Raw genomic sequence first — 13,970 nt, 5'->3', positions numbered from 1 at the left:
TAATTTCGCTGACTGCTAATTTTGTCAACAACCTTTTATTTATGACGAAAGTGAGACAATACCTAAAGGTGGGATGAGTTTGGAAGTGATCCAATCAGGAGTAATATCCTTGTGCAGTAACATTATATGTGTGAAAAACTCCGTTTTTCCTGAAGAGCAGTTATATGGATACAAATCACATTTGATCTCAAAGAAACTACAACACTTTGTAAACTGTTTGGAGAAACAGTCCAAACTTCTTAAAGTATATTGTTTAAAAAGAAGAAAACACAATAAACATTTACAAAATACAATATGATTCCCTTAAAAGTAAATACTCCCCAGAAAGTGAGCTGCCATGGTGGAGGTTTGTGCTCTCGGAGTGCTTCTTGTTATTTTAAGTAATGCAAAACAACAAGAACTTGTCACATACTACATTATCTCACCTTATCCGTCCTGTCTGAGTCACTCTAGCTGCTGTGGGAAAATTTCCACAAAAACATTTTTAACTGTGTGTTCATAGATATTGGAAATATTCTCACAGAGCTCAAATAGCTTATATTTAGCGCTGCATTATTTTTGAAATAATGCCTCTCTTACTAATTGAAGTCACAGATAAAGGCTTCCTAGTTTACCCAGGGGGCAACAAAAGGACATTTGATACCTCGGCCAAGTTATTGCAGTCAATAAAACATGTTGGCCAGAGGGCAAAGGCTTAGTGCCAATTAAAGCAACAGCTACTAGTTCAGCTTGGGCAATATGCACATGACACAAGTCAAGACTACAGTTCCACCATCACGAATTAACCCCCCGCCACGAGTATCCCTATCACCACCCCCCAGATTTCTCTTTATCCACATTGGTGTCTGTTCTCCACTGCACAGCCCATCCAATCAGGTGAGTGCTTTGGTTTGTGGCCAACATGCTCAAATTAGTCCTCTCTCACACTACAGTCACAGACTTCAGCTTTCATATTGACCTAACCTGACCTGACCCACAATTTCTGACAATAAATCTATGAGAGGTTTGAGGAGAAAGTACAGGTTCTAACTAAGACTTCTTCTTAAAGCAATAAAATAAAACTGACCATGGATAGAATAGGTATGAACTAAATGAATTATTCTATACACACAAAAAGCTAAAAGAGAAGAACAGTGACAGCCAAGCTTCTCATGTTAATGCGATGTCAGTTACAATTTAGCAGTTACACCACTGGTTAGTTACCCCTGAAGGCAAACAAAACCCCTGTCACACTGAGGGGTGACACTGGAGGCACGGTTATTAGTTATCTCTCTTTCCTTTGTATTTCTGTCCTTTTAGTGTGCTACGCATAATGCCAGTCAGCTGATTAATCAGCTAGGACACGATTCGAGCAGACCATAATGAAACTGCAGAGATTATTGCACCAGCGTCTAAAACAAGAGAAAAAAACTACACAAAACAGACTTAAAATGCCATCAGAGATTTTTGAAAATGTACCCACAACTAGGATAGGGCCAGAATATAATCTCACAAAACAATGATAATTATGGTGTTTTGTGCTATTGGCTTGAACTGAAATAGTGTGATACAAGCAGATAATCACGCTTTTGACCTTGGAGCCTAGACTGAGATGAACTCAGCAGAGGTAAAGGGTGTTTGAAAAGCTCTACATTGGTACTCTGTGCAAACAATGCCCTTCCAGGAGGGTGTGTACGTGAGCTGAGGCACACAGAGAGAAAGATAGAGCTAGGAGGGGGAGGGAGAGAGGACGCCTGGACTCGAGGCTTTTGAAGGAAGGGTGCATTTGACACAGAGGGACTTAGGAGAAAGGGTAAAAAAAGACAATGAGTGTCAACACTTTCTTTCACCAGCAGATTCAATAAGGTAGACTCTGCACACTAGCTGAAAACCTCTTTTCTCTTGATCCCTTCTGCACTGCTCCTAACAGAACTGGCCTAAAACTCAGTAAAAACAAAAGTGCAAGTTATTTGCACCATTTAACACAAAGTAGCAGTCTTCCTTTTTTGCTGGTTTTAATGTTTCAGATAAAGCATTTTTTTCATTTGACATTTCTTCCAAACTGTCAAACTTTCAAAGTAAAAGCTATGTAGCAAAGGAACTGTGAATAGCCTTGACCCAAAAAAAACTGTAATCAACCAGTTTCAAAGGAAACAGGCAGTTTTAATGATAATGAGGGGTTTTTCTACACTTTTATTTTTATATAGTAAAAGAGAAAAACAGGGAGGGTGTGAAAGCAAAGTGAAAGGATTTTGTAAGCATTTAACAAATCAATAGCAAACATATCCCAGTAAGCCAGGATCTTACCTAAAGAGCATGACAATGTTTCATGTTCGATAAAACATAGAAAAAAAAAAAAAAAAAAAAAAAAAAAATTATATATATATATATATATATATATATATATATATATATATATATATATATATATAACTTTAATATCCAATCACCTTACTCACCAATTCAGAGCAAGACATTTTTAGTAAAATTGTGCGAAATGTGACTTAAGAACTTATCTTCTTTAACATATATATATATATAAATTCGGAATAATATTTTAAGAATAATAGTTATAAATATACATTCTTGTACATTTTAATATTTTGTATTGTTTTGTGCAAAATAAAATAACTCTTCCTAATTTGACTGAACTCTATAAATAAAACAATGTGAGGCATTCTGTGGGGAAATTGTTTTCTCAGTAATCAAAGATTTGAGCTGATTAGGGAATAAAGCTACACGTCACTTTGTGACGTCACAAGTGTGCAAATACTTTGGCAAGTTCGCGTGTGACCAGGGAAAGATGTAAAGTACAGTTCATACAGGGACACACAACAGCAGGGATCAGTCTGACTGCACTTAAACATCCTTTCCTTTCACAAAGAATGGTCCAGTAAAATAAAATGAAGCACCTTTCGTTAGCATTTAGATCAGGTGTCCTCAAAGCACTTTAGGGAGGCCACACTGAAAAAATACACACACACCAAACACTGTTAGTGTTTTTTACGTGTTTGCTCAGAGCTACCTTGGTATATGTTTGCTGGTTTAGAGCTGTTTTAACCAGCAGTCTCCCCTATTACTTACACAGATATTCATATTGAAGAGAGATGCTCCTTCTTTTTTGATCTATGCTGCTATATTACAGCTCAAGAGCCGTACAAAGTGTTACCAACAGCTGCCTCTGGGTAAACTTTGAGATCTCTGGATTTGGCAAATTTGGCTTCTTATCATGAGTATTATTTTATGTACCATTTCATGAAGTTAGAAACCTCACTGAGCAAAATTTAATAAGTAAATATTAAAGGACAAAACTGGTTCTCAAATAATGGAGTTAGCTTTGGATCTCACAAGGACACAAATAACCTTTCAGAGTTTTTTTTTTTCGAAGGATTGTTGCCATTTTAAAAGGGAAAAGATGCTATTTAATACAGGTTTTCTCCGTTCACTGCACTTTGTAAGAACAGATAAACATGGAACAAATATGGTTTAGAGCAAAGGAGGAAAACAAAAACAGTGTTGTCACTCAAACAAGATACACAAGTAGCTGTTTGCTTGCAAAGCTTTCAGGGCAATCTGGTGTCCAAGGACAACAGAGTTAATAAAAGCTATTTAAGAGAAACTGGGAGATTCTAGAAGCTTTAAATAAAAATAATGAAAACATGTGTCATAAGAGGATGAGTCAAGAGGCAGTGTATTATAAAAAATGTTTTTTATGTTTTACTTCCTATACTGTGACCTTGTGATATTATAAAGCTAGCATCACAACTCTAATCACGTTTTTAAGTTGTACGTTATTTAAAAGCTTCATCGATTTTCATGAATCATTCTGACATCAATGATCTGTTAAAAAGTCAAGATTCAAACGTCAGGTTTGATGAAATATTTGAACTTTATCAGCTGGGAGGATAAGATGACCTAACAGTTCGTCTACAGCACAGATAAGTGGACGTGCATCAGTCCATGCGCTAAGGGCACCATTAAGACAACAAACAATACTTACAACCCGTTCAGTCACACACACACACACATATGCATGCACACATATCACAAGACTTTTATAGTCCAATCCAACGGCAATATATTCTTTGACGAGAAGTGCGTGCACATCCGTGTTACCAGCATATGCAGTAATCTGCTGCTAAGGTTACAGTATCTGTGATGCTCACCTAAACTGAAAGTCATGGTTTAATTTAATATTTTGCTTGTGACATGGCAGGTAAAATATAAGACTGCATATAAACAGAAGACAAAAAGTGAAAAGTCCCTGACAATAAAACACCAGAGCTACTATAGTCTGAGCTGCAAAGTTTAAAAGGTAATGAAGAATTTTTATATTTTAACAGTGAAAACAAATAATGACAATGACAATATTTCTCACATAATCACACACAAACTATTTTTTCCTAATATGAAATTAATGTGTCAGTCTGATAACTCTAATTCCATAAATATCACGTAATCATAATCATTACTGGACATGTCAGCTGTTTTGAAGCACCGAGCTTCACCATAGCAATGAATTAGGAGGGCAAACTGTTTGGTTAACCATTAGCAACCAATACCTAGCATGTTCCCATAAAAGGACACGTTTATTAGTCATAAAGGAGACGCAGATAATGCTGTGAAATGGGAGTTTCAAGTTCACACGAACACGGTCAGGTAGACTTGTGTCATCGGATCATTTGACCAACACAAATACAGTGCGAAATTACATCTATGGTACTATTAATAACACATCTATATAAAATTACCGCCTACAAATCTGCACAATGTAAATACAAAGCCTACATAATGACAAAAGACAGGTAGCGATGCAAATACATAACAAATATTGAAGTGCACCAGATTTGAAAGTAGGGTAGGCAGAGTATCAGGTTCAAGTGAAATATAGACCTCACTATTCAGAGTCATGTGAAAAACTGCACCTATACACCCTCACGGCTTCTATAGGAATTTTGAGGGTAAATCAGATGCACTTCTTTAATTGATCATCAGCAAGTGTGACCCCCTTTATAAAAAAGGAAGTTTTTGCAAGTTACTTGCCTATATCATTCAGGTGTTTGCTAACATCTCCATAAGGAAGACGTCCACAAGGAGTGGATGTCCCAGCAAATTCTCTCCAAGGTCAGACTGCACAATGCTCAAATAAACTGAAATTGAAAAATCTATAGCTCTATCTCTGATTCTATTGGACTCAGTTATCAAATGTTAAAGTTCATGACAGTACAATTAGAAAAACTCAACAAGCGACTCAACAAGTCGTAATGATTACCAGAGGAACGATTCTTCTCTATTAAATGAGCATAGGAGAACAGTTACCATTTGCAAAGTTGCATCTGAACAAACTACAACAGTTCTGGAACAAGGTCCTTTGGACAATGAGACAAAAGGAAATGTTTGGCTAAAATGAACAGTGCCACATTTGTCGAAAAAAAAACAGCATATTAGCACAAGCACCTCATACCAGCTGTGAAGCATGTACATGAACTCCTCTGTATACCAAAGTATACTGGAGTCAAATACGATACCATTTGTCCAACACCTGCAGCTTGACTGAAACTGGGCCTTGCAACAGGAAACTGAGCCAAAACTTAGCAGCAATTCTACAACAAAATTATTAAAAAGGAAAAAGAAATCAAGGTGTTGCAAATGTCCCGACCTCAACCCAACTGAAATTCTGTGGCGGCACCCTAAGAGAGCTGCGCATAAGGAAATGCCCAAAAACCTCAATGAACCGAATCAATGTTGTAAAGAAAAGTGTGTCAAAAATCCTCTTCAACACTGTGAGAAACAAAAGAAAATGTATTGTTCCATCAAGTTATTGCTGTTAAAGATGGCTCTACAAGCAACTGAATCATGGGGTGGACTTATTTTTCACAGGACTCTATGAGGTCCTCTCTTTTTCATCGACTGTATGTCAGGATTGTATGTTGGTTTGATGTTGCATGTCATAACTTGTTTGTTTGTTTGTGGTGGGGTTTTTGTAAACCCGTGCCAGTGTTTGCATTTCTCTGTGTCTGAACACTTCAGTGCTTGAAATGCTTAAAATGGGCGGCTAAAGAATCTAAGATAATTTTTTTAATGGTTATTACTTAATCATAATGAATTGGATGAAATGATCTTACTGACCTAAAACTTCTAAAAATTGCAGTGACTCCGGCCTGCTTTTTCATTTCCTTTTCTGCTTTTTATTGCGATCAAAGCCTTTGTAAGATTCCATGTGTACTTTTCCACAAATTGAACAATTAACCGACTTTATAGAAAATACCAGCATCGGCCTAAAAAGTTTCTTGGTCTGCATTGCCAACTGAAAAATCGCAGAATTCAAGAAGCAGTCCCAATGACAAAAAGTGAAGGAAAGAGGGACAGCAACTTAATATCTTTAAATAATAACAACTGAATATATAAAAACTTTATGTAAAAAAAAAAAAAAAAAATCATGCTGGTTTTAAGGTTACATTTCCACATCAGCTAAGAGCTAGACGGTTTGTTATAAATAAACATGGTGATGAAATAGAAATCCCATCAGAAGAGGCACACAGGGAACAATAGGGGATTTTACTGTGAATGTCACCTTGACAACTGGGAGAGTTATATCTAGACAGTCAATGTGAAAGAAAGTGGTCGCAAAAACCTAAATACCAAACATTCACTCCTGAAGGGAAATCTGCTCTGTTCACTCAATATGTGGTCCATTAAAACTACAAGGATCTGCTGTTTGGAGATGCTGAAAAATGTTTTGCTCTTCAAGTTAGTCCCCACAACGATACTTAAGATCAGGAATTACAACTATTCTGCATAAAAAAAGTAAGTAGGAAAGTAAGCGATTCAAGACAGAAACGCTACTGGAAGAGCAAAAAGCAAGGCCAGAATAATTAATACAGACTGTAAAGTCTCATCAGGACTATCCAAAGTCCTAAGTCAGGCAGTAAAGCAGGATTACAACAATCCTAATTTTTTGAAAGATGTCATGATGCAAGTTGATTAGTCATACATTGAAGAAGGACCTTTGTAACTGAGAACCAATCCAATGTGCGATACATTCGGTGAGCTGCATTGCAAACATTGTATCAGAACCCATTGTATTAGAAACCAAGCAGCCAACAGGTCTCTGCACAACTTTTTGGGCTATTTTCGGAAAAAATGTGGTGCATTTGATAGCATGTTTTATTCTTAATCTATAATCCCTTCTCTGATCATTTAAACAAGCAAGAGACTATTGCAATATGCAATCATGGGTAATGATAGAGGCCAACTTTTTCAGTCATAAACACTGAATGGATGTTACACCTTAATACCCATCACACAAATTTATTTTTTAAATAATGGAAGTCTCACTTACATTCATCACATCTGACAGGACTTGAAACTACTGTGTGACATCTAATTTTTAGGGCTGTTTCAGAAGAACAAAGACACAAGCCTAAAGCGAAGTTTTAAGAACTGCTGTGACTGATTGGCAAAGATAAAATAATCAAGAGACTTGAATAGCTTGTGGCAGTTAATCGTGTCCTGCTTCAAGCACAAAGCAACATTATTATACAAACAAAACATCCTTTCATTGACTTCAATCATGCTGACAAGTACCAGGAGTGGATGAAAATAAACAGATCATGTCTTTGCTGCTTACATTAATCAGCCCACTAAATACAACAGGACAGCTTGCTAGAATGCTAATAACAGCAGACAAGCTCATGAGTACTCAATATAAAACCATGAAAAATACTCACCGGGGTGCTGCTGTAGCAGTTTTCTTAGCATTTGATTTTTTGTGTGCAGTGGGTAAAGGTTCCTTTATTGTTTCCTGATCAAATGACTTGCTTTCTCATGCTACTGCTGGTTTACCGGCCGGCTTCTGTCCTGTCAGTAAGAAAGAAAGCAACAGTGAGGCAGGGTGGAGGTGGGGCTGCAGGAGCAATGAGAGGGAGGAGGAGGAGGGACGTCCAGGCAAAAGCGGTGCTGGTTTACTATGCTGTGCGCCTGAGCCACAAAGGGCAGATAAAGGCAACTTACAAGAAGGAAAGGACACAAGTCTGTCAGTTACCACATGTTTCGGTTATCGTGATAAGGCGTGACAGAACTTCCCTTTTCCTCATGTACACAATGATTTGCATCATTCAAATACCACAGAGATCCAGGCTTTAGCCTTAACTGTATTATCCCAATTAGATTTAATCGTATAGCTGGAGAAACAATGACAAGTTTCCTAACACAGCAGGTAACGGATTTATAGCTAGTGATCAGTCATTGATTATTCACTATCTTATAATTAATCTATGGACATAGATTTAATCTTACAGTTTGAAAATAATTACTAGTAAAAGGTTAATTGTAGCAAATGTTTACATATAGCTCATCAGCAGTGGTGTGTGTACAGAACCTAATGTAACGTGCAGCTCACCGGATAACAGGCCTCCACTTGTTTTTTAAATGAGGCTTAACTTAATCATGTGAACAAAACACAGTGTATCAGTTCAGACAGAACATCAGAAAAAGAACGCTTTTTATTAAAGTCCATGCCTCCAAAAAACACTTCTAACCGGTTTTGGTCATTTTTTTCTCCACTTAGTCTAAAATAGCAGCAAGACTGCCACAGTCATGATATCATAGAAAATGAATAAATATTCAATGAGATCACATAAAATGTCCTTCAAAAAGCATGGAGGAAGAAATTCCTTCGCTGTGCTGAATACATTTTTAAAGGAGCAACGTCTACATTAAACATTCTTGTTTACTGACTGAAGGAAAGAAAACACTGTAAAATGAGAACTTTAGGTAGCATTTAAGATAATAAAAATTGAAATCTAACACCATGTAGAAGTTTCTAAGAAAAAAAATATCTCAAAAGAAATAAAAGGAAAAAAACACCCTAGTCTCACAAATTTGGGACTAGAAGCATGAATAAAGTCAAACTTAATAATAAATAATAATGGATTGCATTTTATATAGCGCTTTTCAGGACCCCTCAAAGCGCTTTACAATACCACTATTCATTCACTCTCACATTCACAGACTGGTGAAGGAAAGCTACAGTTGTAGCCACAGCTGCCCTGGGGTAGACTGACATAGGCGAGGCTGCCATATCGCGGTAGGTGAAGTGTCTTGCCCAAGGACACAACGACCGAGACTGTCCGAGCCGGGGCTCGAACCGGCAACCTTCCGATTACAAGACGAACACCCAACCCTTGAGCCACGATCGCCCATAACTTATAAGTATTGATTAAAAGTGAAATGAGTGGCCCAAAAACAGCAGTTTTTCTACTGTCATATCAGTATGAGATGGACTACTTGATTATTGATCAGTTATTGATCAGTATTATCCATTTTCATTTTATAAAGAGAAACAAAAGTCCTTAAATGTTATAAACCCAATGCTGCACGCTTACTCAGACAAACTTTTTAGTTACAACTTTGGATTTTAGCAATTACGACAACAGGATAATGAGGATAAAACTATTTTGGATTCACTGTGAAACTCCAGTGGAACCCAAAAAGGTTTGTGGATTGATTGTTAGTGGTTGTCTGCAGCTTTTGGAAGGTCTCTCATTTCTGTTCAGGAACTCCAACTAGTCTGAGCCTAAATCCCCACAAGACACCTCTGTTCCCCCACCACCGTCGCCTAACTTTTAAAAACTTTTTAAGTTATTGTTCATTTAGATTATATTCTGAATTTACAACAAACAGTTCTGTAAATCCATTAATTTTTTTAACGAAAGGAATTTTAGTCCTAAAAATAAAAATCATTGTTATAACTGCGAAATTTTGAGAAATGTTGCCATATTTGAGCAGCCTTAGTTTAAAAACTGTATTATTGATAATGCCACCCTAAAGTGAAACTCAATCAAATACACACAGGCAAACAGATTCAACTTACCAGACAAAATCTGTGAAGTTTACTGGCTTATTTATTTTAAGTAAGGAAAGAACAAAGCATCATTTTTCCTACCTCTGGTAAACGCTAAATATATTACCTTGTACCTTGAGGAGGTCAAGCTGGTGTTTGTATACCTGCGTGATTACTTATATAGCCTGAGGTGTCCACAGCTCCACTAGACTATTATAAAACCAAGTCCAATTTATCTGAACAACCACGAGAAAAAACAACTTAAGAAAGAGCCTAATCTTTGTAAAAATGCATAACGTAATCAATTCATTCCAATTAATAAACAAGAAACATGTGAAATAGCTCCCAAACAGTAATTTTAGCATTTCAAATATATATCTTTGTTAAAGTATTTCAATAATAGGTGAACAGTAAAACACGGGTTAATTATTCTTTCCCCTTGGTTGTGTTACATATTCCTGAGCTACAACAAGCTTAGATTTAACAGTGTTTACTATTCTGCCTTTGTGTTGTCACTGCTTTACATCTCGGGCAGCACACAGTGAATGCAGGGCATTTTGTACACAAAGGTGTCATTCATATCCCACCGGTTTGTGTGTGTACACAGGGTGCACCTTCTGTGAGTCACTGCTGCCTGACTCTGTAGTAATGTTATCATGTGCAAGCCTACAGGAGCCATTGTTAACTTCAAGACTACATCCTGTAAGAAGGGGAGACTGAAGGACTGCTGAGCCCACAGGTGCTATATCACAGGAAGTGATAAGGGAAAAAATGGCTATTGTACTGAAAGGAGCAAAACCCCCATTTTATATAGTAAGAAAACTACTAATTATCCTAATGTCTTAATGGGCTAACAGTTGACCAGTAATCCTGTCACCTATAGTCATTATTATGGATAACATAAATATCAGAACCCCAGAGAAGTCAAGCATGTCAGTAGTTTATTTATTTATTACTCTCAGTTTTATTTAGGTTTGACCAAAGTGTCACTAAACTCATATTTTAAGTTATTCAGATTATTAAAAGATTAAAAACATGACACCATGAACACCGCAGCATCAACACATCCACCCACAGAGGAGTCGCCCACCCTCCCGCAGCGTTACGGAAATATCCTTTCGCCACCTTTGGACAGTGCAGAAACAAACACCGAGGCGACATGTGAGCGACAAAAGTGTGTGCGAAATGTCAGCGAGATGGTGAAGAAAAAGAAAAAGGTTAAACTTACGTGTTTATTTCATGTGTATCTGTTCAAGGTCGTGGTCGGCGCTGAAGTTTCCCTCAGCAAACTTGAGGCTCAGCTGAACGGCTGGTCGTTCCCTTTGGTCAGCTTGAGAGTGAGGCATCGTGGGACATGTAGTTTTTCCAATGACGCGCTATATTCCCAATTTAAAAAAAACTTAGAAATTTTACAAGCTGCTGATCAATTCATTGATTTGTTTTGGGGTCTGTATGTCTATTTGCATGTTTGTCCGTTTGTGTGATTATCTGCAAAATTACACCAGGCTAAATTTCATGAAATTTGGAGAAGTGCAAGATCGGCAAAAGAAGAACACATTTGGAGTGAACCCAGATCAGTTTCCTTGAAATTGCAAAAACAGTCTGTGGGGTAGAAATGGGCGGATCAATCCAAATATCTTAGTATCCATACTAACACTTGTATCAGTATTAGATCAATACTTGCACAAAAGGATCAATACTTTGTTTCCACCCTCTAAGTTCAGTATTTAACTCCTTATAATCTGTTAAATAAATGCTTTTATTTTGGAATTGAAAAAAATATATAAAAATAAAAATATATGGTATCAAATCAGTATAAAAATTTGGACAGAGAAGTGTTAAAAAACAAGAAAAAATAATAACTCAATCACATCCTACAGTAAAAATAAAAGACTATAGTATTTCGTTGACCATTCAACCCCAGAGAAACATCCAAACACTTTCATTTCCCCTGGTGTCATCTTTTGCATCTTTTAAATGACAGGATAGCATGTGCAAATTGATTCTGTTGAAGCAACTCGTCACATGAAAAGTATTTCAAGCCAGAGAAATCACATCACACCCTGTGGATATTTTTAGGCATCCTATCTGACGCTGTCTGAGCTTCCACAGGGTGTGACAGACAGGTAACAAACTTTCACTGTTGAATTAGATTACAAAAAGCTGTGAATGCAACGAGATGCTCCTCTAATAGGTAAATACATTTTAGCATTTATTTGACACTTGGAATAAACACATTTCAGATTTTTTTGATTTGCACGTCTCCTGCGTAACCACCTCTATTAGCGACAGCAACCTCTCTCTGTCTGATACCTGTCGTGTTGTTATTATGGAAGGGATGTCTGTAGCAGCTATATGTTATTTTAAGCTGCCTCTGTTATTTTATCTACGTCTTGCCAAGCTATAAAGGACTCCAACATGTGAGCAAATGCCGACCTATTTTAACCCTGAAAGCAAACACGGAGTGGATGTGATCACATGACCGATGCCGATTGTCTGAGTCTCTGTCTACCTCTAGTGGTGACACACTGAATCTGCCAAAAGATTTAAATTGTCTGTTTAATTCAGTGTTCAGTTACTTATGAGTTAACTTTTGTTTGAGGTGAAACAGCTCCCAATTTTAGACGGATTTATAACTTAGCTGGAAGATTCTGTCAGATTTGCGATACCAGCTAAGTTTCTGAATGGAGTTATTTTGTTTAAGACAAAATAGACAAGTGATCACAGTTCCATCATGACAAGTGAGTAAGCATTTGTCATTAGGCTTCATAAAAGGGGAGTACGTGAGCCAGCGTTGAGTGTGAGTTATTTTGTAAAATGATATTTTTAAAAGTCAACCTCATAGGAAGTTTTTCTGACTACATTTGTTACATTAACTTTTACAGTTTTCTAACACTAAAATTGTATTTTATACTCAAAGTACTAGGACATCTCTTACAGTACTCTTCTGTGCCTTTGCTCCATAACTTTTCCAAGTGGACAGCCACCACTCGAGTGTGCGTCTTCCATTTGTTAGAGATGATTAATAATTTACCACAGTCTCCATCAGTGCCGTCAGTTTGTGGTCTGCGCCAGGCCACTTCCTCTCCCGAGGACAATAGGCCCATTTCCTGTGGGCTGTGAAACAGGCGAGTATTGTAAAGCAGAGACATCATATCACTGTGTTTTGCCCTTGAAATGAAAGACAGACTTGGCTGTGTAGTCTGATTCATGACATGTTTGGTAGGAGGTTACTGGGTAAGTCTGGGGCCAAGACGACAGACATAACTGCAGACGATTCTTTGACCTGTGTGTACGCAATGTTAAAAAAGGAAACATATTTAGTGGGCTGTGTCTGGCATTATGTGGGGCATTTTATATCACCTGTGTCACATTACAAAAGCAGACACGTGAGCTTACTGAGTGTAACCGCACAGCCTCTTTAATGTTTCTACAGGAAAGCGTTACAAAAGAAAAGGCATCAAAAGCTGAAAGTTGGATCAGTGCTAAAACAAAAGTGTTTTGACAGACACAGCATGAGCTGCAGTCCCACATGGATCCCACTCTTTTAATTCCTGGCTAATTTTCAAAATAAAGAGCCTGCTGTGTTCTAGACAAAGGCACCATTCATGTCACTGCAGCCCCCGTGTCCAACATCCAGGGACATCTTAGAAAGCCAAAGTTAAAGGCTTGCAAAATAAAAGTTAAAGTCATACTTGTGACAGTAAAATCCAGAATCAGACAGCAAGTTGAAGTCACTGTTCCATTCAGTGAGCAATCTCATACTCATCAAGCCCCCCGAGCAGCTCGTGAAAAGCCAAGAGTGTCAATTGGGCCTGAAGCTATTTTTAAAGAGTGGACTGTCGGCCCTCACATTCACTCCGACAAATATAATGGCCTATATAATCAGCAGTGGCCTGATCTCCCTCTGCTGCTGTCTCTTTCTTTGTTGGAGGCACAGATGATAACTGTCACTGTGGTCACATAAGGGAGAGCCATGACAATACAGCCCGAGGCAGGACTGAGAACTCAGCCTGACCTCTATGAGTCCATCCAGTCTGAGTGTTTCATATCGACAGTTAGAGGAGCGTCTGCTCATAGCCAGTGTGCTGCATTGTTTTTAATATGTATTCACCAGAAATCTCATTTTCCCATTATTTACATTTAT

The sequence above is a fragment of the Maylandia zebra genome, linkage group LG6 (assembly GCF_041146795.1).
Source record: "Maylandia zebra isolate NMK-2024a linkage group LG6, Mzebra_GT3a, whole genome shotgun sequence".
Classification (NCBI taxonomy): Eukaryota; Metazoa; Chordata; class Actinopteri; order Cichliformes; family Cichlidae; genus Maylandia; species Maylandia zebra.
Note: the sequence above shows the minus strand (reverse complement) of the source record.